Genomic DNA, 25571 nt, shown 5'->3' with positions numbered 1-25571 from the left:
AATCTGATTGAAAATTGGCTAGAAAAGACTCAAGACATTGATCTTACTCTATCCCTATTTTTGTGACTTTCCTTCGAAGGGCGTGGCTATTACGGTGCCGCAGAGTCTGATTATTCTCCGTGGCAACAAAAGTTCCTGCAAAATGATTCAGATGATCCATCTTCTCGAAATTTTTCACATTTGAGGATATTCAGGCCCTGAAGACGGCTGCCAACTTATTTTTGATCGCAGTGGTAGCGCCACCAACTGGTTAAAACAAATACAAATTATTTTCGTTGATGTTTTTCTCCGGGCAGGTGAACAAAATCTACCTTATATTTGCTCGGATGAGTGTTTAGGCCTTGAGCATGTCACAATACGAAAGTCTTTCGCCTTCTTCAGAGTGTCACATGATGCTGTCTTGTGACCCGTCTTTATCAGCTGATGTTCCATGAGGGCGTGACTTACCTGTCACAAGAATGAAGGCAAGTCACGCCCCCCGCTGTCCGTTCACTCCGCCAAGATGCTGGTCCAGGTGGTAGAGAGGATGAAGGCTCCCTTGTCTCTGTTCATGGTTTTTATGCCTCGCTTGCAGATCTCAATGGCCTCTCTGATCCAGCGCTGTTGTTTGTTCTCTTCTGTGCGGATGACCCTGCCCTTCTCCCGGTCCATGATGTGGTTTTCCCTTTTGCAGTGGTCAGTGATTGCTGATTTGTAATGTTCATGTTGTGCTTGTTCTTTTACTGCTCTGATTTTTTTCATTTTTTTGACAGGTAAGTCACACCCTCATGGAACATCAGCTCAAGACACCATCATGCGACACTCTGAAGAAGGCGAAAGACTCGCCGAAACATGTCAGGTAAAAAATTAACCTAAAACATAATTGTCTGCTTTTAATGAATCAGTCAAATATCAATAATAAGAAGACAAAATGAACCTAATACAAATAAATGAATGCTAAATAACTCCCCTGCACATGCTCCTAAAAATCCAAACCTTCACCTGTAAATAAAACGTCCCGACCTGAAGACATCGTAATGTTATTATTTTGTTATACACACAGTGCCGCCAAGTGGAATCAAAAATTTGTTTTTATTTTAATTTTCACGTACTGCACGGTGCCCTTTTGACGAATCCGACTGAAAATTAGTCAGAAAAGACTCAAGACAATGATCTTACTCTCTGCCGAATTTTGTGACGTTTTGGCAAAAGGCGTGGCTATTAAGGTGCTGAAAAGTCCGATTGTACTCTGTGGCAACAAAAGCTCCGGCAACATGACTCAGATGATCCTATCTTCTCGAAGTTGTACACATTTGAGGATACTTCAGCCCTGAAGACATCTACCAACTTATTTTACATCGTAGTAGTAGTGCCACCAACTGGTAAAAGCTAATACAAGTTATTTTCTTGGATGTTTTTCTCCGTGCAACTCAACAAGGTCGCCCTCATATATGCTCGGATGACTGTTTCGGCCATGAGGATGTCACAATACGAAATTCGTCCTTTTTCGTGAAAAGTTGTGGGAGTGGCATTGCACTGTTCGGCAATAAAACAAAGCTGATTATGAGGTTCTAAATATGAACGACAACTCGTAAAACTTTACACACACATCAGGCCGAGCAAATTTATCAATATTTTATACGTTAGTTGTGCAGCTTTTTTGAAATGGCTCGCCATGGCCCTCGAGAAATGTTAAAAAAAGCAGCTCTGGTTGAGTGTTTCACCTCGCTTTTTGTAAATTTTATGGAGTACAGTGAACCCTCGGTTATCGCGGTTAACGGGGACCGAGACCACCCGCGAAAACTGAAAATCCGCGAAGTAGCGGCGCACCTTCAAAAATGCTTAAAAAAAATAAACAATATATATAATAAATATATATATATATATATATATATATATATATATATATATATATATATATATATATATATATATATACGGGGAGAGAGAGAGTGAAATTCATGTTATAACAAAAAAACCAAATTATTATTAAAACGTATTATTTTTTTCTTCCCCAGCCATTCTTTTAGTATTTATTTAATTACTCCGACTTTTACCTGCTGGTACGCCGTCCGGTGTGCCCTGTGAAATGAAAGGTGGCATTCTTTATTTATTTATTCATTTATTCATTCATAACTGACAGCCTCGCGCTCCGCTCGTGCCCGGGCAGAAGAGGTGCTCCAATTTGGCTTAACTGTGACACACGCCCGCCCTCCTCCCCCGGAGCTTCCATTCGGTTAAACTTAGGGGCCGCTTGGCACCGCCCGTGCCCGGGGAAGGTGCTCCTCTTCGGCTTACTGTGACGCGAGCATGCCCTCCTCCTCCGGAGCTTCCATTCGGTTAAACTTAGGGGCCGCTTGGAACCGCCCGTGCCCGGGGAAGGTGCTCCTCTTCGGCTTACTGTGACGCGAGCATGCCCTCCTCCTCCGGAGCTTCCATTCGGTTAAACTTAGGGGCCGCTTGGAACCGCCCGTGCCCGGGGAAGGTGCTCCTCTTCGGCTTACTGTGACGCGAGCATGCCCTCCTCCTCCGGAGCTTCCATTCGGTTAAACTTAGGGGCCGCTTGGCACCGCCCGTGCCCGGGGAAGGTGCTCCTCTACGGCTTAACTGCCACGCACGCCGGCCGGAGCTCTGGTACGGTCCGAACCGCGCGAAACGTCGCCACCGATCGTGTCCGGGAGAACGTGCTCTTCTTCGTCCACTCTCCTCTTCGCCCACGCTCTTCTTCGGCGCACGCCGGCCGTCTAACCGCTCCAGCGCCCCGTCGTGCCGCTCGGCGAAACTACAATGCCCCCGAATATTTTTTAGACCCGCGAAGCACTGAACCCGCGAAAGGTGAACCGCGAAGTAGCGAGGGTTCACTGTATGTATAAGACCAAGACCTACAAAAAAGTCTCTTGGAGCAATGAGCTAGGTTTTACAGGAAGTCGGCCATTTTGAATTTACTTAAAAGGGGGCGGGTCACCACAATGGACTTTGTGTAGAAATTATTATTGGGGCCCGAGCAGCGACGGCGGCGAGGTCCCTATTGTTTTTGTAGAAATTATTATTAGGGCCTGAGCAGCGACCGCTACGAGGTCCCCATTGTTTTTGTGGAAATTATTATTATTTTTATTATTATTATTATTAGGGCCCGAGCAGTGACCGCTGCGAGGTCCCTATTGTTTTTCTAGAAATTGTTATTAGGGCCCGAGCTGCGACGGCTGCGAGGTCCCTATTGTTTTTGTAGAAAATATTATTACTTTTATTATTATTAATATTATTATTATTATTATTATTAGGGCCTGAGCAGCGACCGCTGCAAAGTCCCTATTGTTTTTGTAGAAATTATTATTATTATTATTTTTCCGATTGTTCGATCGCATTTTTGACCCCCGAAACATGCACAAAAACTCACCAAACTTGGCAGTCTCATCGGGCATGGCGAAAAATTTGATATTTTAACGTCTAATATGAACAGGAAGTGAGTTATGAATTTTTGAAAGTCCGACTTTTGCCCTTTTTTGCATGTTTACAGGGGTCATTCTTTTGCACCCTGATCCTAAAGGCTTCATCTGATTGCCTTAAAATTCTGTCTGTAGCATCTGAAGACCTGGGACAAACACTGGGGCTAAAATTTTTTGTTTCCGAAATACTATATGACGGGGGCGGGGCTTCAAAGTTTTCACTTAAGATTTCCTTCGCCGCAATGGACAAAATGCTTAATAACTCTCCTGCACATGCTGCTAAAAATCCAAAACTTCACATGTACATAAAAAGTCTGTACCTGAAGACATCTATATGTTTATATTCAGTTATACACCTTGCGCCAATCAATATCATTTTTTACATTTTGACGTACTGCACGGTGCCCTTTTAACGAATCTGATTGAAAATTGGCTAGAAAAGACTCAAGACATTGATCTTACTCTATCCCTATTTTTGTGACTTTCCTTCGAAGGGCGTGGCTATTACGGTGCCGCAGAGTCTGATTATTCTCTGTGGCAACAAAAGTTCCTGCAAAATGATTCAGATGATCCATCTTCTCGAAATTTTTCACATTTGAGGATATTCAGGCCCTGAAGACGGCTGCCAACTTATTTTTGATCGCAGTGGTAGCGCCACCAACTGGTTAAAACAAATACAAATTATTTTCGTTGATGTTTTTCTCCGGGCAGGTGAACAAAATCTACCTTATATTTGCTCGGATGAGTGTTTAGGCCTTGAGCATGTCACAATACGAAAGTCTTTCGCCTTCTTCAGAGTGTCACATGATGCTGTCTTGTGACCCGTCTTTATCAGCTGATGTTCCATGAGGGCGTGACTTACCTGTCACAAGAATGAAGGCAAGTCACGCCCCCCGCTGTCCGTTCACTCCGCCAAGATGCTGGTCCAGGTGGTAGAGAGGATGAAGGCTCCCTTGTCTCTGTTCATGGTTTTTATGCCTCGCTTGCAGATCTCAATGGCCTCTCTGATCCAGCGCTGTTGTTTGTTCTCTTCTGTGCGGATGACCCTGCCCTTCTCCCGGTCCATGATGTGGTTTTCCCTTTTGCAGTGGTCAGTGATTGCTGATTTGTAATGTTCATGTTGTGCTTGTTCTTTTACTGCTCTGATTTTTTTCATTTTTTTGACAGGTAAGTCACACCCTCATGGAACATCAGCTCAAGACACCATCATGCGACACTCTGAAGAAGGCGAAAGACTCGCCGAAACATGTCAGGTAAAAAATTAACCTAAAACATAATTGTCTGCTTTTAATGAATCAGTCAAATATCAATAATAAGAAGACAAAATGAACCTAATACAAATAAATGAATGCTTAATAACTCCCCTGCAGATGCTCCTAAAAATCCAAACCTTCACCTGTAAATAAAACGTCCCGACCTGAAGACATCGTAATGTTATTATTTTGTTATACACACAGTGCCGCCAAGTGGAATCAAAAATTTGTTTTTATTTTAATTTTCACGTACTGCACGGTGCCCTTTTGACGAATCCGACTGAAAATTAGTCAGAAAAGATTCAAGACAATGATCTTACTCTCTGCCGAATTTTGTGACGTTTTGGCAAAAGGCGTGGCTATGAAGGTGCTGAAAAGTCCGATTGTACTCTGTGGCAACAAAAGCTCCGGCAACATGACTCAGATGATCCTATCTTCTCGAAGTTGTACACATTTGAGGATACTTCAGCCCTGAAGACAGCTTCCGACTTATTTTACATCGTAGTAGTAGCGCCACCAACTGGTAAAAGCTAATACAAGTTATTTTCTTGGATGTTTTTCTCCGTGCAACTCAACAAGGTCGCCCTCATATATGCTCGGATGACTGTTTCGGCCATGAGGATGTCACAATACGAAATTCGTCCTTTTTCGTGAAAAGTTGTGGGAGTGGCATTGCACTGTTCGGCAATAAAACAAAGCTGATTATGAGGTTCTAAATATGAACGACAACTCGTAAAACTTTACACACACATCAGGCCGAGCAAATTTATCAATATTTTATACGTTAGTTGTGCAGCTTTTTTGAAATGGCTCGCCATGGCCCTCGAGAAATGTTAAAAAAAAGCAGCTCTGGTTGAATGTTTCACCTCGCTTTTTGTAAATTTTATGGAGTACAGTGAACTCTCTGTTATCGCGGTTAATGGGGACCGAGACCATCCGCGAAAACTGAAAATCCGCGAAGTAGCGGCGCACCTTCAAAAATGCTTAAAAAAAATATACAATATATATAATAAATATATAAATATATATATATATATATATATATATATATATATATATATATATATATATACGGGGAGAGAGAGAGTGAAATTCATGTTATAACAAAAAAAACAAATTATTATTAAAACGTATTATTTTTTTATTCCCCAGCCATTCTTTTTGTATTTATTTAATTACTCCGACTTTTACCTGCTGGTACGCCGTCCGGTGTGCCCTGTGAAATGAAAGGTGGCATTCTTTATTTATTTATTCATTTATTCATTCATAACTGACAGCCTCGCGCTCCGCTCGTGCCCGGGCAGAAGAGGTGCTCCAATTTGGCTTAACTGTGACACACGCCCGTCCTCCTCACCCGGAGCTTCCATTCGGTTAAACTTAGGGGCCGCTTGGCACCGCCCGTGCCCGGGGAAGGTGCTCCTCTTCGGCTTACTGTGACGCGAGCATGCCCTCCTCCTCCGGAGCTTCCATTCGGTTAAACTTAGGGGCCGCTTGGCACCGCCCGTGCCCGGGGAAGGTGCTCCTCTACGGCTTAACTGCCACGCACGCTGGCCGGAGCTCTGGTACGGTCCGAACCGCGTGAAACGTCGCCACCGATCGTGTCCGGGGGAACGTGCTCTTCTTCGTCCACTCTCCTCTTCGCCCACGCTCTTCTTCGGCGCACGCCGGCCGTCTAACCGCTCCAGCGCCCCGTCGTGCCGCTCGGCGAAACTACAATGCCCCCGAATATTTTTTAGACCCGCGAAGCACTGAACCCGCGAAAGGTGAACCGCGAAGTAGCGAGGGTTCACTGTATGTATAAGACCAAGACCTACAAAAAAGTCTCTTGGAGCAATGAGCTAGGTTTTACAGGAAGTCGGCCATTTTGAATTTACTTAAAAGGGGGCGGGTCACCACAATGGACTTTGTGTAGAAATTATTATTGGGGCCCGAGCAGCGACCGCGGCGAGGTCCCTATTGTTTTTGTAGAAGATATTATTACTTTTATTATTATTATTATTATTATTATTAGGGTCTGAGCAGCGACCGCTGCGAAGTCCCTATTGTTTTTGTAGAAATTATTATTATTATTATTTTTCCGATTGTTCGATCGCATTTTTGACCCCCGAAACATGCACAAAAACTCACCAAACTTGGCAGTCTCATCGGGCATGGCGAAAAATTTGATATTTTAACGTCTAATATGAACAGGAAGTGAGTTATGAATTTTTGAAAGTCCGACTTTTGCCCTTTTTTGCATGTTTACAGGGGTCATTCTTTTGCACCCTGATCCTAAAGGCTTCATCTGATTGCCTTAAAATTCTGTCTGTAGCATCTGAAGACCTGGCACAAACACTGGGGCTAAAATTTTTTGTTTCCGAAATACTATATGACGGGGGCGAGGCATCAAAGTTTTCACTTAAGATTTCCTTCGCCGCAATGGACAAAATGCTTAATAACTCTCCTGCACATGCTGCTAAAAATCCAAAACTTCACATGTACATAAAGAGTCTGTACCTGAAGACATCTATATGTTTATATTCAGTTATACACCTTGCGCCAATCAATATCATTTTTTACATTTTGACGTACTGCACGGTGCCCTTTTAACGAATCTGATTGAAAATTGGCTAGAAAAGACTCAAGACATTGATCTTACTCTATCCCTATTTTTGTGACTTTCCTTCGAAGGGCGTGGCTATTACGGTGCCGCAGAGTCCTATTATTCTCCGTGGCAACAAAAGTTCCTGCAAAATGATTCAGATGATCCATCTTCTCGAAATTTTTCACATTTGAGGATATTCAGGCCCTGAAGACGGCTGCCAACTTATTTTTGATCGCAGTGGTAGCGCCACCAACTGGTTAAAACAAATACAAATCATTTTCGTTGATTTTTTTCTCCGGGCAGGTTAACAAAATCTACCTTACATTTGCTCGGATGAGTGTTTAGGCCTTGAGGATGTCACAATACGAAAGTCTTTCGCCTTCTTCAGAGTGTCACATGATGGTGTCTTGTGGCCCGTCTTTATCAGCTGATGTTCCATGAGGGCGTGACTTACCTGTCACAAGAATGAAGGCAAGTCACGCCCCCCGCTGTCCGTTCACTCCGCCAAAATGCTGCTCCAGGTGGTAGAGAGGATGAAGGCTCCCTTGTCTCTGTTCATGGTTTTTATGCCTCGCTTGCAGATCTCAATGGCCTCTCTGATCCAGCGCTGTTGTTTGTTCTCTTCGGTGCGGATGACCCTGCCCTTCTCCCGGTCCATGATGTGGTTTTCCCTTTTGCAGTGGTCAGTGATTGCTGATTTGTAATGTTCATGTTGTGCTTGTTCTTTGACTGCTCTGATTTTTCATTTTTTTGACAGGTAAGTCACACCCTCATGGAACATCAGCTGATAAAGACGGGTCTCAAGACACCATCATGCGACACTCTGAAGAAGGCGAAAGACTCGCCGAAACATGTCAGGTAAAAAATTAACCTAAAACATAATTGTCTGCTTTTAATGAATCAGTCAAATATCAATAATAAGAAGACAAAATGAACCTAATACAAATAAATGAATGCTTAATAACTCCCCTGCACATGCTCCTAAAAATCCAAACCTTCACCTGTAAATAAAACGTCCCGACCTGAAGACATCTTAATGTTATTATTTTGTTATACACACAGTGCCGCCAAGTGGAATCAAAAATTTGTTTTTATTTTAATTTTCACGTACTGCACGGTGCCCTTTTGACGAATCCGACTGAAAATTAGTCAGAAAAGACTCAAGACAATGATCTTACTCTCTGCCGAATTTTGTGACGTTTTGGCAAAAGGCGTGGCTATTAAGGTGCTGAAAAGTCCGATTGTACTCTGTGGCAACAAAAGCTCCGGCAACATGACTCAGATGATCCTATCTTCTCGAAGTTGTACACATTTGAGGATACTTCAGCCCTGAAGACATCTACCAACTTATTTTACATCGTAGTAGTAGCGCCACCAACTGGTAAAAGCTAATACAAGTTATTTTCTTGGATGTTTTTCTCCGTGCAACTCAACAAGGTCGCCCTCATATATGCTCGGATGACTGTTTCGGCCATGAGGATGTCACAATACGAAATTCGTGATTTTTCGTGAAAAGTTGTGGGAGTGGCATTGCACTGTTCGGCAATAAAACAAAGCTGATTATGAGGTTCTAAATATGAACGACAACTCGTAAAACTTTACACACACATCAGGCCGAGCAAATTTATCAATATTTTATACGTTAGTTGTGCAGCTTTTTTGAAATGGCTCGCCATGGCCCTCGAGAAATGTTAAAAAAAAGCAGCTCTGGTTGAGTGTTTCACCTCGCTTTTTGTAAATTTTATGGAGTACAGTGAACCCTCGGTTATCGCGGTTAATGGGGACCGAGACCACCCGCGAAAACTGAAAATCCGCGAAGTAGCGGCGCACCTTCAAAAATGCTTAAAAAAAATATACAATATATATAATAAATATATATATATATATATATATATACGGGGAGAGAGAGAGTGAAATTCATGTTATAACAAAAAAACCAAATTATTATTAAAACGTATTATTTTTTTATTCCCCAGCCATTCTTTTTGTATTTATTTAATTACTCCGACTTTTACCTGCTTGTACGCCGTCCGGTGTGCCCTGTGAAATGAAAGGTGGCATTCTTTATTTATTTATTCATTTATTCATTCATAACTGACAGCCTCGCGCTCCGCTCGTGCCCGGGCAGAAGAGGTGCTCCAATTTGGCTTAACTGTGACACACGCCCGTCCTCCTCCGTCCGGAGCTTCCATTCGGTTAAACTTAGGGGCCGCTTGGCACCGCCCGTGCCCGGGGAAGGTGCTCCTCTTCGGCTTACTGTGACGCGAGCATGCCCTCCTCCTCCGGAGCTTCCATTCGGTTAAACTTAGGGGCCGCTTGGAACCGCCCGTGCCCGGGGAAGGTGCTCCTCTTCGGCTTACTGTGACGCGAGCATGCCCTCCTCCTCCGGAGCTTCCATTCGGTTAAACTTAGGGGCCGCTTGGCACCGCCCGTGCCCGGGGAAGGTGCTCCTCTACGGCTTAACTGCCACGCACGCTGGCCGGAGCTCTGGTACGGTCCGAACCGCGTGAAACGTCGCCACCGATCGTGTCCGGGGGAACGTGCTCTTCTTCGTCCACTCTCCTCTTCGCCCACGCTCTTCTTCGGCGCACGCCGGCCGTCTAACCGCTCCAGCGCCCCGTCGTGCCGCTCGGCGAAACTACAATGCCCCCGAATATTTTTTAGACCCGCGAAGCACTGAACCTGCGAAAGGTGAACCGCGAAGTAGCGAGGGTTCACTGTATGTATAAGACCAAGACCTACAAAAAAGTCTCTTGGAGCAATGAGCTAGGTTTTACAGGAAGTCGGCCATTTTGAATTTACTTAAAAGGGGGCGGGTCACCACAATGGACTTTGTGTAGAAATTATTATTGGGGCCCGAGCAGCGACCGCGGCGAGGTCCCTATTGTTTTTGTAGAAAATATTATTACTTTTATTATTATTATTATTATTATTATTAGGGCCTGAGCAGCGACCGCTGCGAAGTCCCTATTGTTTTTGTAGAAATTATTATTATTATTTTTCCGATTGTTCGATCGCATTTTTGACCCCCGAAACATGCACAAAAACTCACCAAACCTGCCAGTCTCATCGGGCATGGCGAAAAATTTGATATTTTAACGTCTAATATGAACAGGAAGTGAGTTATGAATTTTTGAAAGTCCGACTTTTGCCCTTTTTTGCATGTTTACAGGGGTCATTCTTTTGCACCCTGATCCTAAAGGCTTCATCTGATTGCCTTAAAATTCTTTCTGTAGCATCTGAAGACCTGGGACAAACACTGGGGATAAAATTTTTTGTTTCCGAAATACTATATGACGGGGGCGGGGCATCAAAGTTTTCACTTAAGATTTCCTTCGCCGCAATGGACAAAATGCTTAATAACTCTCCTGCACATGCTGCTAAAAATCCAAAACTTCACATGTACATAAAGAGTCTGTACCTGAAGACATCTATATGTTTATATTCAGTTATACACCTTGCGCCAATCAATATCATTTTTTACATTTTGACGTACTGCATGGTGCCCTTTTAACGAATCTGATTGAAAATTGGCTAGAAAAGACTCAAGACATTGATCTTACTCTATCCCTATTTTTGTGACTTTCCTTCGAAGGGCGTGGCTATTACGGTGCCGCAGAGTCTGATTATTCTCCGTGGCAACAAAAGTTCCTGCAAAATGATTCAGATGATCCATCTTCTCGAAATTTTTCACATTTGAGGATATTCAGGCCCTGAAGACGGCTGCCAACTTATTTTTGATCGCAGTGGTAGCGCCACCAACTGGTTAAAACAAATATAAATTATTTTCGTTGATGTTTTTCTCCGGGCATGTTAACAAAATCTACCTTATATTTGCTCGGATGAGTGTTTAGGCCTTGAGCATGTCACAATACGAAAGTCTTTCGCCTTCTTCAGAGTGTCACATGATGGTGTCTTGTGACCCGCCTTTATCAGCTGATGTTCCATGAGGGCGTGACTTACCTGTCACAAGAATGAAGGCAAGTCACGCCCCCCGCTGTCCGTTCACTCCGCCAAGATGCTGGTCCAGGTGGTAGAGAGGATGAAGGCTCCCTTGTCTCTGTTCATGGTTTTTATGCCTCGCTTGCAGATCTCAATGGCCTCTCTGATCCAGCGCTGTTGTTTGTTCTCTTCTGTGCGGATGACCCTGCCCTTCTCCCGGTCCATGATGTGGTTTTCCCTTTTGCAGTGGTCAGTGATTGCTGATTTGTAATGTTCATGTTGTGCTTGTTCTTTTACTGCTCTGATTTTTTTCATTTTTTTGACAGGTAAGTCACACCCTCATGGAACATCAGCTCAAGACACCATCATGCGACACTCTGAAGTAGGCGAAAGACTCCCCGAAACATGTCAGGTAAAAAATTAACCTAAAACATAATTGTCTGCTTTTAATGAATCAGTCAAATATCAATAATAAGAAGACAAAATGAACCTAATACAAATAAATGAATGCTTAATAACTCCCCTGCACATGCTCCTAAAAATCCAAACCTTCACCTGTAAATAAAACGTCCCGACCTGAAGACATCTTTATGTTATTATTTTGTTATACACACAGTGCCGCCAAGTGGAATCAAAAATTTGTTTTTATTTTAATTTTCACATACTGCACGGTGCCCTTTCGACGAATCCGACTGAAAATTAGTCAGAAAAGACTCAAGACAATGATCTTACTCTCTGCCGAATTTTGTGACGTTTTGGCAAAAGGCGTGGCTATTACGGTGCTGAAAAGTCCGATTGTACTCTGTGGCAACAAAAGCTCCAGCAACATGACTCAGATGATCCTATCTTCTCGAAGTTGCACACATTTGAGGATACTTCAGCCCTGAAGACATCTACCAACTTATTTTTCATCGTAGTAGTAGCGCCCCCAACTGGTAAAAGCTAATACAAGTTATTTTCTTGGATGTTTTTCTCCGTGCAACTCAACAAGGTCGCCCTCATATATGCTCGGATGACTGTTTCGGCCATGAGGATGTCACAATACGAAATTCGTCCTTTTTCATGAAAAGTTGTGGGAGTGGCATTGCACTGTTCGGCAATAAAACAAAGCTGATTATGAGGTTCTAAATATGAACGACAACTCGTGAAACTTTACACACACATCAGGCCGAGCAAATTTATCAATATTTTATACGTTAGTTGTGCAGCTTTTTTGAAATGGCTCGCCATGGCCCTCGAGAAATGTTCAAAAAAGCAGCCCTGGTTGAGTGTTTCACCTCGCTTTTTGTAAATTTTATGGAGTACAGTGAACCCTCGGTTATCGCGGTTAATGGGGACCGAGACCACCCGCGAAAACTGAAAATCCGCGAAGTAGCGGCGCACCTTCAAAAATGCTTAAAAAAAATTTACAATATATATAATAAATATATAAATATATATATATATATATATATATATATATATATATATATATATATATATACGGGGGGAGAGAGAGAGAGAGAGAGTGAAATTCATGTTATAACAAAAAAAACAAATTATTATTAAAACTTATTATTTTTTTTATTCCCCAACCATTCTTTTTGTATTTATTTAATTACTCCGACTTTTACCTGCTGGTACGCCGTCCGGTGTGCCCTGTGAAATGAAAGGTGGCATTCTTTATTTATTTATTCATTTATTCATTCATAACTGACAGCCTCGCGCTCCGCTTGTGCCCGGCAGAAGAGGTGCTCCAATTCGGCTTAACTGTGACACACGCCCGCCCTCCTCCCCCGGAGCTTCCATTCGGTTAAACTTAGGGGCCGCTTGGCACCGCTCGTGCCCGGGGAAGGTGCTCCTCTTCGGCTTACTGTGACGCGAGCATGCCCTCCTCCTCCGGAGCTTCCATTCGGTTAAACTTAGGGGCCGCTTGGAACCGCCCGTGCCCGGGGAAGGTGCTCCTCTTCGGCTTACTGTGACGCGAGCATGCCCTCCTCCTCCGGAGCTTCCATTCGGTTAAACTCAGGGGCCGCTTGGAACCGCCCGTGCCCGGGGAAGGTGCTCCTCTACGGCTTAACTGCCCTGCACGCCGGCCGGAGCTCTGGTACGGTCCGAACCGCGCGAAACGTCGCCACCGATCGTGTCCGGGGGAACGTGCTCTTCTTCGTCCACTCTCCTCTTCGCCCACGCTCTTCTTCGGCGCACGCCGGCCGTCTAACCGCTCCAGCGCCCCGTCGTGCCGCTCGGCGAAACTACAATGCCCCCGAATATTTTTTAGACCCGCGAAGCACTGAACCCGCGAAAGGTGAACCTCGAAGTAGCGAGGGTTCACTGTATGTATAAGACCAAGACCTACAAAAAAGTCTCTTGGAGCAATGAGCTAGGTTTTACAGGAAGTCGGCCATTTTGAATTTACTTAAAAGGGGGCGGGTCTCCACAATGGACTTTGTGTAGAAATTATTATTGGGGCCCGAGCAGCGACCGCGGCGAGGTCCCTATTGTTTTTGTAGAAAATATTATTACTTTTATTATTATTATTATTATTAGGGCCTGAGCAGCGACCGCTGCGAAGTCCCTATTGTTTTTGTAGAAATTATTATTATAATTATTTTTCCGATTGTTTGATCGCATTTTTGACCCCCGAAACATGCACAAAAACTCACCAAACTTGGCAGTCTCATCGGGCATGGCGAAAAATTTTATATTTTTTAACGTCTAATATGAACAGGAAGTGAGTTATGAATTTTTGAAAGTCCGACTTTTGCCCTTTTTTGCATGTTTACAGGGGTCATTCTTTTGCACCCTGATCCTAAAGGCTTCATCTGATTGCCTTAAAGTTCTGTCTGGAGCATCTTAAGACCTGGGACAAACACTGGGGCTAAAATTTTTTGTTTCCGAAATACTATATGACGGGGGCGGGGCTTCAAAGTTTTCACTTAAGATTTCCTTCGCCGCAATGGACAAAATGCTTAATAACTCTCCTGCACGTGCTGCTAAAAATCCAAAACTTCACATGTACATAAAGAGTCGGTACCTGAAGACATCTATATGTTTATATTCAGTTATACACCTTGCGCCAATCAATATAAATGTTTACATTTTGACGTACTGCACGGTGCCCTTTTAACGAATCCGACTGAAAATTGGCTAGAAAAGACTCAAGACATTGATCTTACTCTATCCCTATTTTTATGACTTTCCTTCAAAGGGCGTGGCTATTACGGTGCCGCAGAGTCTGATTATTCTCCGTGGCAACAAAAGTTCCTGCAAAATGATTCAGATGATCCATCTTCTGGAAATCTTTCACATTTGAGGATATTCAGGCCCTGAAGACGGCTGCCAACTTATTTTTGATCGCAGTGGTAGCGCCACCAACTGGTTAAAACAAATACAAATTATTTTCGTTGATGTTTTTCTCCGGGCAGGTTAACAAAATCTACCTTACATTTGCTCGGATGAGTGTTTAGGCCTTGAGGATGTCACAATACGAAAGTCTTTCGCCTTCTTCAGAGTGTCACATGATGGTGTCTTGTGACCCGTCTTTATCAGCTGATGTTCCATGAGGGCGTGACTTACCTGTCACAAGAATGAAGGCAAGTCACGCCCCCCGCTGTCCGTTCACTCCGCCAAGATGCTGGTCCAGGTGGTAGAGAGGATGAAGGCTCCCTTGTCTCTGTTCATGGTTTTTATGCCTCGCTTGCAGATCTCAATGGCCTCTCTGATCCAGCGCTGTTGTTTGTTCTCTTCTGTGCGGATGACCCTGCCCTTCTCCCGGTCCATGATGTGGTTTTCCCTTTTGCAGTGGTCAGTGATTGCTGATTTGTAATGTTCATGTTGTGCTTGTTCTTTTACTGCTCTGATTTTTTCATTTTTTTGACAGGTAAGTCACACCCTCATGGAACATCAGCTCAAGACACCATCATGCGACACTCTGAAGAAGGCGAAAGACTCGCCGAAACATGTCAGGTAAAAAATTAACCTAAAACATAATTGTCTGCTTTTAATGAATCAGTCAAATATCAATAATAAGAAGACAAAATGAACCTAATACAAATAAATGAATGCTTAATAACTCCCCTGCACATGCTCCTAAAAATCCAAACCTTCACCTGTAAATAAAACGTCCCGACCTGAAGACATCTTAATGTTATTATTTTGTTATATACACAGTGCCGCCAAGTGGAATCAAAAATTTGTTTTTATTTTAATTTTCACGTACTGCATGGTGCCCTTTTGACGAATCCGACTGAAAATTAGTCAGAAAAGACTTAAGACAATGATCTTACTCTCTGCCGAATTTTGTGACGTTTTGGCAAAAGGCGTGGCTATTAAGGTGCTGAAAAGTCCGATTGTACTCTGTGGCAACAAAAGCTCCGGCAACATGACTCAGATGATGCTATCTTCTCGAAGTTGTACACATTTGAGGATACTTCAGCCCTGAAGTCATCTACCAACTTATTTTACATCGTAGTAGTAGCGCCACCAACTGGTAAAAGCTAATACAAGTTATTTTCTTGGATGTTTTTCTCCGTGCAACTCAACAAGGTCACCCTCATATATGCTCGGATGACTGTTTCGGCCATGAGGATGTCACAATACGAAATTCGTGATTTTTCGTGAAAAGTTGTGGGAGTGGCATTGCACTGTTCAGCAATAAAACAAAGCTGATTATGAGGTTCTAAATATGAACGACAACTCGTAAAACTTTACACACACATCAGGCCGAGCAAATTTATCAATATTTTATACGTTAGTTGTGCAGCTTTTTTGAAATGGCTCGCCATGGCCCTCGAGAAATGTTAAAAAAAAGCAGCTCTGGTTGAGTGTTTCACCTCGCTTTTTGTAAATTTTATGGAGTACAGTGAACCCTCGGTTATCGCGGTTAATGGGGACCGAGACCACCCGCGAAAACTGAAAATCCGCGAAGTAGCGGCGCACCTTCAAAAATGCTTAAAAAAAATATACAATATATATAATAAATATATATATATATATATATATATATATATATATATATATATATATATATATATATATATATATATATATATATATATACGGGGAGAGAGAGAGTGAAATTCATGTTATAACAAAAAAAACAAATTATTATTAAAACGTATTATTTTTTTATTCCCCAGCCATTCTTTTTGTATTTATTTAATTACTCCGACTTTTACCTGCTGGTACGCCGTCCGGTGTGCCCTGTGAAATGAAAGGTGGCATTCTTTATTTATTTATTCATTTATTCATTCATAACTGACAGCCTCGCGCTCCGCTCGTGCCCGGGCAGAAGAGGTGCTCCAATTTGGCTTAACTGTGACACACGCCCGTCCTCCTCCGTCCGGAGCTTCCATTCGGTTAAACTTAGGGGCCGCTTGGCACCGCCCGTGCCCGGGGAAGGTGCTCCTCTTCGGCTTACTGTGACGCGAGCATGCCCTCCTCCTCCGGAGCTTCCATTCGGTTAAACTTAGGGGCCGCTTGGAACCGCCCGTGCCCGGGGAAGGTGCTCCTCTTCGGCTTACTGTGACGCGAGCATGCCCTCCTCCTCCGGAGCTTCCATTCGGTTAAACTTAGGGGCCGCTTGGCACCGCCCGTGCCCGGGGAAGGTGCTCCTCTACGGCTTAACTGCCACGCACGCTGGCCGGAGCTCTGGTACGGTCCGAACCGCGCGAAACGTCGCCACCGATCGTGTCCGGGGGAACGTGCTCTTCTTCGTCCACTCTCCTCTTCGCCCACGCTCTTCTTCGGCGCACGCCGGCCGTCTAACCGCTCCAGCGCCCCGTCGTGCCGCTCGGCGAAACTACAATGCCCCCGAATATTTTTTAGACCCGCGAAGCACTGAACCTGCGAAAGGTGAACCGCGAAGTAGCGAGGGTTCACTGTATGTATAAGACCAAGACCTACAAAAAAGTCTCTTGGAGCAATGAGCTAGGTTTTACAGGAAGTCGGCCATTTTGAATTTACTTAAAAGGGGGCGGGTCACCACAATGGACTTTGTGTAGAAATTATTATTGGGGCCCGAGCAGCGACCGCGGCGAGGTCCCTATTGTTTTTGTAGAAAATATTATTACTTTTATTATTATTATTATTATTATTATTAGGGCCTGAGCAGCGACCGCTGCGAAGTCCCTATTGTTTTTGTAGAAATTATTATTATTATTTTTCCGATTGTTCGATCGCATTTTTGACCCCCGAAACATGCACAAAAACTCACCAAACCTGGCAGTCTCATCGGGCATGGCGAAAAATTTGATATTTTAACGTCTAATATGAACAGGAAGTGAGTTATGAATTTTTGAAAGTCCGACTTTTGCCCTTTTTTGCATGTTTACAGGGGTCATTCTTTTGCACCCTGATCCTAAAGGCTTCATCTGATTGCCTTAAAATTCTGTCTGTAGCATCTGAAGACCTGGGACAAACACTGGGGCTAAAATTTTTTGTTTCCGAAATACTATATGACGGGGGCGGGGCATCAAAGTTTTCACTTAAGATTTCCTTCGCCGCAATGGACAAAATGCTTAATAACTCTCCTGCACATGCTGCTAAAAATCCAAAACTTCACATGTACATAAAGAGTCTGTACCTGAAGACATCTATATGTTTATATTCAGTTATACACCTTGCGCCAATCAATATCATTTTATACATTTTGACGTACTGCACGGTGCCCTTTTAACGAATCTGATTGAAAATTGGCTAGAAAAGACTCAAGACATTGATCTTACTCTATCCCTATTTTTGTGACTTTCCTTCGAAGGGCGTGGCTATTACGGTGCCGCAGAGTCTGATTATTCTCCGTGGCAACAAAAGTTCCTGCAAAATGATTCAGATGATCCATCTTCTCGAAATTTTTCACATTTGAGGATATTCAGGCCCTGAAGACGGCTGCCAACTTATTTTTGATCGCAGTGGTAGCGCCACCAACTGGTTAAAACAAATATAAATTATTTTCGTTGATGTTTTTCTCCGGGCATGTTAACAAAATCTACCTTATATTTGCTCGGATGAGTGTTTAGGCCTTGAGCATGTCACAATACGAAAGTCTTTCGCCTTCTTCAGAGTGTCACATGATGGTGTCTTGTGACCCGCCTTTATCAGCTGATGTTCCATGAGGGCGTGACTTACCTGTCACAAGAATGAAGGCAAGTCACGCCCCCCGCTGTCCGTTCACTCCGCCAAGATGCTGGTCCAGGTGGTAGAGAGGATGAAGGCTCCCTTGTCTCTGTTCATGGTTTTTATGCCTCGCTTGCAGATCTCAATGGCCTCTCTGATCCAGCGCTGTTGTTTGTTCTCTTCTGTGCGGATGACCCTGCCCTTCTCCCGGTCCATGATGTGGTTTTCCCTTTTGCAGTGGTCAGTGATTGCTGATTTGTAATGTTCATGTTGTGCTTGTTCTTTTACTGCTCTGATTTTTTTTCATTTTTTTGACAGGTAAGTCACACCCTCATGGAACATCAGCTCAAGACACCATCATGCGACACTCTGAAGTAGGCGAAAGACTCGCCGAAACATGTCAGGTAAAAAATTAACCTAAAACATAATTGTCTGCTTTTAATGAATCAGTCAAATATCAATAATAAGAAGACAAAATGAACCTAATACAAATAAATGAATGCTTAATAACTCCCCTGCACATGCTCCTAAAAATCCAAACCTTCACCTGTAAATAAAACGTCCCGACCTGAAGACATCTTAATGTTATTATTTTGTTATACACACAGTGCCGCCAAGTGGAATCAAAAATTTGTTTTTATTTTAATTTTCACGTACTGCACGGTGCCCTTTCGACGAATCCGACTGAAAATTAGTCAGAAAAGACTCAAGACAATGATCTTACTCTCTGCCGAATTTTGTGACGTTTTGGCAAAAGGCGTGGCTATTACGGTGCTGAAAAGTCCGATTGTACTCTGTGGCAACAAAAGCTCCAGCAACATGACTCAGATGATCCTATCTTCTCGAAGTTGCACACATTTGAGGATACTTCAGCCCTGAAGACATCTACCAACTTATTTTTCATCGTAGTAGTAGCGCCCCCAACTGGTAAAAGCTAATACAAGTTATTTTCTTGGATGTTTTTCTCCGTGCAACTCAACAAGGTCGCCCTCATATATGCTCGGATGACTGTTTCGGCCATGAGGATGTCACAATACGAAATTCGTCCTTTTTCATGAAAAGTTGTGGGAGTGGCATTGCACTGTTCGGCAATAAAACAAAGCTGATTATGAGGTTCTAAATATGAACGACAACTCGTGAAACTTTACACACACATCAGGCCGAGCAAATTTATCAATATTTTATACGTTAGTTGTGCAGCTTTTTTGAAATGGCTCGCCATGGCCCTCGAGAAATGTTCAAAAAAGCAGCCCTGGTTGAGTGTTTCACCTCGCTTTTTGTAAATTTTATGGAGTACAGTGAACCCTCGGTTATCGCGGTTAATGGGGACCGAGACCACCCGCGAAAACTGAAAATCCGCGAAGTAGCGGCGCACCTTCAAAAATGCTTAAAAAAAATATACAATATATATAATAAATATATAAATATATATATATATATATATATATATATATATATATATATATATATATATATATACGGGGGGAGAGAGAGAGAGAGAGAGTGAAATTCATGTTATAACAAAAAAAACAAATTATTATTAAAACTTATTATTTTTTTTATTCCCCAACCATTCTTTTTGTATTTATTTAATTACTCCGACTTTTACCTGCTGGTACGCCGTCCGGTGTGCCCTGTGAAATGAAAGGTGGCATTCTTTATTTATTTATTCATTTATTCATTCATAACTGACAGCCTCGCGCTCCGCTTGTGCCCGGCAGAAGAGGTGCTCCAATTCGGCTTAACTGTGACACACGCCCGCCCTCCTCCCCCGGAGCTTCCATTCGGTTAAACTTAGGGGCCGCTTGGCACCGCCCGTGCCCGGGGAAGGTGCTCCTCTTCGGCTTACTGTGACGCGAGCATGCCCTCCTCCTCCGGAGCTTCCATTCGGTTAAACTTAGGGGCCGCTTGGAACCGCCCGTGCCCGGGGAAGGTGCTCCTCTTCGGCTTACTGTGACGCGAGCATGCCCTCCTCCTCCGGAGCTTCCATTCGGTTAAACTCAGGGGCCGCTTGGAACCGCCCGTGCCCGGGGAAGGTGCTCCTCTACGGCTTAACTGCCACGCACGCCGGCCGGAGCTCTGGTACGGTCCGAACCGCGCGAAACGTCGCCACCGATCGTGTCCGGGGGAACGTGCTCTTCTTCGTCCACTCTCCTCTTCGCCCACGCTCTTCTTCGGCGCACGCCGGCCGTCTAACCGCTCCAGCGCCCCGTCGTGCCGCTCGGCGAAACTACAATGCCCCCGAATATTTTTTAGACCCGCGAAGCACTGAACCCGCGAAAGGTGAACCTCGAAGTAGCGAGGGTTCACTGTATGTATAAGACCAAGACCTACAAAAAAGTCTCTTGGAGCAATGAGCTAGGTTTTACAGGAAGTCGGCCATTTTGAATTTACTTAAAAGGGGGCGGGTCTCCACAATGGACTTTGTGTAGAAATTATTATTGGGGCCCGAGCAGCGACCGCGGCGAGGTCCCTATTGTTTTTGTAGAAAATATTATTACTTTTATTATTATTGTTATTATTATTATTAGGGCCTGAGCAGCGACCGCTGCGAAGTCCCTATTGTTTTTGTAGAAATTATTATTATTATTATTTTTCCGATTGTTCGATCGCATTTTTGACCCCCGAAACATGCACAAAAACTCACCAAACTTGGCAGTCTCATCGGGCATGGCGAAAAATTTGATATTTTTTAACGTCTAATATGAACAGGAAGTGAGTTATGAATTTTTGAAAGTCCGACTTTTGCCCTTTTTTGCATGTTTACAGGGGTCATTCTTTTGCACCCTGATCCTAAAGGCTTCATCTGATTGCCTTAAAGTTCTGTCTGGAGCATCTTAAGACCTGGGACAAACACTGGGGCTAAAATTTTTTGTTTCCGAAATACTATATGACGGGGGCGGGGCTTCAAAGTTTTCACTTAAGATTTCCTTCGCCGCAATGGACAAAATGCTTAATAACTCTCCTGCACGTGCTGCTAAAAATCCAAAACTTCACATGTACATAAAGAGTCGGTACCTGAAGACATCTATATGTTTATATTCAGTTATACACCTTGCGCCAATCAATATAAATGTTTACATTTTGACGTACTGCACGGTGCCCTTTTAACGAATCCGACTGAAAATTGGCTAGAAAAGACTCAAGACATTGATCTTACTCTATCCCTATTTTTATGACTTTCCTTCAAAGGGCGTGGCTATTACGGTGCCGCAGAGTCTGATTATTCTCCGTGGCAACAAAAGTTCCTGCAAAATGATTCAGATGATCCATCTTCTGGAAATCTTTCACATTTGAGGATATTCAGGCCCTGAAGACGGCTGCCAACTTATTTTTGATCGCAGTGGTAGCGCCACCAACTGGTTAAAACAAATACAAATTATTTTCGTTGATGTTTTTCTCCGGGCAGGTTAACAAAATCTACCTTATATTTGCTCGGATGAGTGTTTAGGCCTTGAGCATGTCACAATACGAAAGTCTTTCGCCTTCTTCAGAGTGTCACATGATGGTGTCTTGTGACCCGTCTTTATCAGCTGATGTTCCATGAGGGCGTGACTTACCTGTCACAAGAATGAAGGCAAGTCACGCCCCCCGCTGTCCGTTCACTCCGCCAAGATGCTGGTCCAGGTGGTAGAGAGGATGAAGGCTCCCTTGTCTCTGTTCATGGTTTTTATGCCTCGCTTGCAGATCTCAATGGCCTCTCTGATCCAGCGCTGTTGTTTGTTCTCTTCTGTGCGGATGACCCTGCCCTTCTCCCGGTCCATGATGTGGTTTTCCCTTTTGCAGTGGTCAGTGATTGCTGATTTGTAATGTTCATGTTGTGCTTGTTCTTTTACTGCTCTGATTTTTTCATTTTTTTGACAGGTATGTCACACCCTCATGGAACATCAGCTGATAAAGACGGGTCTCAAGACACCATCATGCGACACTCTGAAGAAGGCGAAAGACTCGCCGAAACATGTCAGGTAAAAAATTAACCTAAAACATAATTGTCTGCTTTTAATGAATCAGTCAAATATCAATAATAAGAAGACAAAATGAACCTAATACAAATAAATGAATGCTTAATAACTCCCCTGCACATGCTCCTAAAAATCCAAACCTTCACCTGTAAATAAAACGTCCCGACCTGAAGACATCTTAATGTTATTATTTTGTTATACACACAGTGCCGCCAAGTGGAATCAAAAATTTGTTTTTATTTTAATTTTCACGTACTGCACGGTGCCCTTTTGACGAATCCGACTGAAAATTAGTCAGAAAAGACTCAAGACAATGATCTTACTCTCTGCCGAATTTTGTGACGTTTTGGCAAAAGGCGTGGCTATTAAGGTGCTGAAAAGTCCGATTGTACTCTGTGGCAACAAAAGCTCCGGCAACATGACTCAGATGATCCTATCTTTTCGAAGTTGTACACATTTGAGGATACTTCAGCCCTGAAGACATCTACCAACTTATTTTACATCGTAGTAGTAGCGCCACCAACTGGTAAACGCTAATACAAGTTATTTTCTTGGATGTTTTTCTCCGTGCAACTCAACAAGGTCGCCCTCATATATGCTCGGATGACTGTTTCGGCCATGAGGATGTCACAATACGAAATTCGTGATTTTTCGTGAAAAGTTGTGGGAGTGGCATTGCACTGTTCGGCAATAAAACAAAGCTGATTATGAGGTTCTAAATATGAACGACAACTCGTAAAACTTTACACACACATCAGGCCGAGCAAATTTATCAATATTTTATACGTTAGTTGTGCAGCTTTTTTGAAATGGCTCGCCATGGCCCTCGAGAAATGTTAAAAAAAAGCAGCTCTGGTTGAATGTTTCACCTCGCTTTTTGTAAATTTTATGGAGTACAGTGAACTCTCTGTTATCGCGGTTAATGGGGACCGAGACCATCCGCGAAAACTGAAAATCCGCGAAGTAGCGGCGCACCTTCAAAAATGCTTAAAAAAAATATACAATATATATAATAAATATATAAATATATATATATATATATATATATATATATACGGGGAGAGAGAGAGTGAAATTCATGTTATAAAAAAAAAAACAAATTATTATTAAAACGTATTATTTTTTTATTCCCCAGCCATTCTTTTTGTATTTATTTAATTACTCCGACTTTTACCTGCTGGTACGCCGTCCGGTGTGCCCTGTGAAATGAAAGGTGGCATTCTTTATTTATTTATTCATTTATTCATTCATAACTGACAGCCTCGCGCTCCGCTCGTGCCCGGGCAGAAGAGGTGCTCCAATTTGGCTTAACTGTGACACACGCCCGTCCTCCTCCCCCGGAGCTTCCATTCGGTTAAACTTAGGGGCCGCTTGGCACCGCCCGTGCCCGGGGAAGGTGCTCCTCTTCGGCTTACTGTGACGCGAGCATGCCCTCCTCCTCCGGAGCTTCCATTCGGTTAAACTTAGGGGCCGCTTGGAACCGCCCGTGCCCGGGGAAGGTGCTCCTCTTCGGCTTACTGTGACGCGAGCATGTCCTCCTCCTCCGGAGCTTCCATTCGGTTAAACTTAGGGGCCGCTTGGCACCGCCCGTGCCCGGGGAAGGTGCTCCTCTACGGCTTAACTGCCACGCACGCTGGCCGGAGCTCTGGTACGGTCCGAACCGCGCGAAACGTCGCCACCGATCGTGTCCGGGGGAACGTGCTCTTCTTCGTCCACTCTCCTCTTCGCCCACGCTCTTCTTCGGCGCACGCCGGCCGTCTAACCGCTCCAGCGCCCCGTCGTGCCGCTCGGCGAAACTACAATGCCCCCGAATATTTTTTAGACCCGCGAAGCACTGAACCCGCGAAAGGTGAACCGCGAAGTAGCGAGGGTTCACTGTATGTATAAGACCAAGACCTACAAAAAAGTCTATTGGAGCAATGAGCTAGGTTTTACAGGAAGTCGGCCATTTTGAATTTACTTAAAAGGGGGCGGGTCACCACAATGGACTTTGTGTAGAAATTATTATTGGGGCCCGAGCAGCGACCGCGGCGAGGTCCCTATTGTTTTTGTAGAAAATATTATTACTTTTATTATTATTATTATTATTATTATTAGGGCCTGAGCAGCGACCGCTGCGAAGTCCCTATTGTTTTTGTAGAAATTATTATTATTATTATTTTTCCGATTGTTCGATCGCATTTTTGACCCCCGAAACATGCACAAAAACTCACCAAACTTGGCAGTCTCATCGGGCATGGCGAAAAATTTGATATTTTAACGTCTAATATGAACAGGAAGTGAGTTATGAATTTTTGAAAGTCCGACTTTTGCCCTTTTTTGCATGTTTACAGGGGTCATTCTTTTGCACCCTGATCCTAAAGGCTTCATCTGATTGCCTTAAAATTCTGTCTGTAGCATCTGAAGACCTGGCACAAACACTGGGGCTAAAATTTTTTGTTTCCGAAATACTATATGACGGGGGCGAGGCATCAAAGTTTTCACTTAAGATTTCCTTCGCCGCAATGGACAAAATGCTTAATAACTCTCCTGCACATGCTGCTAAAAATCAGAAAACTTCACATGTACATAAAGAGTCTGTACCTGAAGACATCTATATATTTATATTCATTTATACACCTTGCGCCAATCAATATCATTTTTTACATTTTGACGTACTGCACGGTGCCCTTTTAACGAATCTGATTGAAAATTGGCTAGAAAAGACTCAAGACATTGATCTTACTCTATCCCTATTTTTGTGACTTTCCTTCGAAGGGCGTGGCTATTACGGTGCCGCAGAGTCTGATTATTCTCCGTGGCAACAAAAGTTCCTGCAAAATGATTCAGATGATCCATCTTCTCGAAATTTTTCACATTTGAGGATATTCAGGCCCTGAAGACGGCTGCCAACTTATTTTTGATCGCAGTGGTAGCGCCACCAACTGGTTAAAACAAATACAAATTATTTTCGTTGATTTTTTTCTCCGGGCAGGTTAACAAAATCTACCTTACATTTGCTCGGATGAGTGTTTAGGCCTTGAGGATGTCACAATACGAAAGTCTTTCGCCTTCTTCAGAGTGTCACATGATGGTGTCTTGTGGCCCGTCTTTATCAGCTGATGTTCCATGAGGGCGTGACTTACCTGTCACAAGAATGAAGGCAAGTCACGCCCCCCGCTGTCCGTTCACTCCGCCAAAATGCTGCTCCAGGTGGTAGAGAGGATGAAGGCTCCCTTGTCTCTGTTCATGGTTTTTATGCCTCGCTTGCAGATCTCAATGGCCTCTCTGATCCAGCGCTGTTGTTTGTTCTCTTCGGTGCGGATGACCC

Source organism: Idiotropiscis lumnitzeri, unplaced genomic scaffold (genome assembly GCF_059441095.1).
Source record: "Idiotropiscis lumnitzeri isolate Australia: NSW breed Sydney's pygmy pipehorse unplaced genomic scaffold, RoL_Ilum_1.0 HiC_scaffold_54, whole genome shotgun sequence".
In the NCBI taxonomy this organism is placed as follows: domain Eukaryota; kingdom Metazoa; phylum Chordata; class Actinopteri; order Syngnathiformes; family Syngnathidae; genus Idiotropiscis; species Idiotropiscis lumnitzeri.
The sequence above is the reverse complement of the archived record's forward strand: the minus strand, read 5'-3'. Positions refer to the sequence as shown.